Source organism: Trichechus manatus, unplaced genomic scaffold (assembly GCF_000243295.1).
Source record: "Trichechus manatus latirostris isolate Lorelei unplaced genomic scaffold, TriManLat1.0 scaffold00057, whole genome shotgun sequence".
Taxonomy (NCBI): Eukaryota; Metazoa; Chordata; class Mammalia; order Sirenia; family Trichechidae; genus Trichechus; species Trichechus manatus.
In genome coordinates, this window is record NW_004443993.1 from 5921744 (window position 1) to 5923310 (window position 1567).

Below are 1567 nucleotides of genomic sequence, written 5' to 3' on the forward strand. Positions count from 1 at the left end.
GGGGGCGGAGGAGTGGCGCGCGCTGGAGGGAGGGACGGCGGCTCCGGGGTCTGGGGGCGACCTGTGTCTGCAGCTGTCGCTCGAAGACTCCAGAGACCTGAAGCGACGGACCTGGAGGAAATCTCTGGGGAACCCCCCTCGACCACCCCACCCCTCGCCCCCAGCCCCACACACCTGCCCCGGTCCCCACCCCAACCACCTGGCAACCCAGACCCTCCCGGACGCTGATAGGCTGGGCCCTGGCAACCAGGGGGCGGGACCAAAGCGCCTCTGGCTCAATGGACCAATCCTGCCGCTCCGTGGCCTTCGTCGCCTCGCCTTCCCGATCGCGGGGCCCGGCTCCCCCCACCTCCCAACGTCCCCGGGGGGCCTCTGCCCCTCTGAAAACCCGGAGGCTTCTCCCAAACCCCGGAAATCCCCTTCCTGGTGGGGGAGGGGAGCTGCTGGGAGACAGACAGCCCTGGGAATTTAAAGGATGAGAGGAAAAGCGAAGATTTGGAGGAGAAGAAGGAGGAGAGGGCGGGAGAGAGAGAATGGTGAGAGGTGACCCCAGCCTTCTGCAGGGCAGGACACCCACACAAAGACTTCCCCCACGGAGCCAGGCTCTGGGAGGACAGGACTGAGTGTGGGGGAGTTGGCAGGTGCCCAAACAGGTGCAAGAAGGAGGAGCAGAGAAGATCCTATCCCAGGGTCCCAGCCCAGCTGCAGGGAGTAAAAAAAAACAACAAACAAAAAGCCAACCTGTTACCCTGATGTCATACTTATGGCGACCCCATGAAGGTCCCTGGATGGCGCAAATGGTTTGCGCTAGACTACTAACCTAAAAGTTGACAGTTTGAATCCACCCAGGAGTACAGCGGGAGAAAGGCCTGGTGATCTGCTTCTGTTAAGATTACAGCCAAGAAAAACCTATGGAGCAGTTCTACTCGGTAACATATGGGGTCGCGGGAGAACTGCCCATAGGATCTCCAAGGAGAAGCTGGTGGTTTCGAACAGCCGACCTTTTGGTTAACAGCCTATCAGGGCTCCCTGCAGGCAGTAGGAGGTGTCATTTTGGTGACTTCACCAACCTGCACAGGGGGCTCAGTGAGGGGCCTTGATAGGGGACTGACATGGAGGGGAGGAAGCGTGAAGGAGGGAGATGACCATCTTTAGTTGCCCTCTTGTCCCTCCCCTTATACTCCAGGTTGCACCTTGTCACCTCTTTCAGTCATGCCCCCTCACTGTGCTTTCTTGCTTTCCACATCGATGCCTCATCCCTCCAGACTCACAGCACCCCCCACAGTACCCCCAAAGAGCCAGCTAGCTCTGCCCCAGCTCTACCTCCATCACTCACACTTACACAGACACCCCACATGCACCCCACACATCCAGCCACACACATACACCACACATCACACACCACACACACACACACACACACCCCACACACATCATACACCACACACACCATACACCACACACACACACCACACACACACACACACACACACCGTTCTGGGACTTAGAGAAGGATGAGACTGGCACCTGGACAACCTAGGGTCGGGCTGGGGGGCTTCACTAGGGT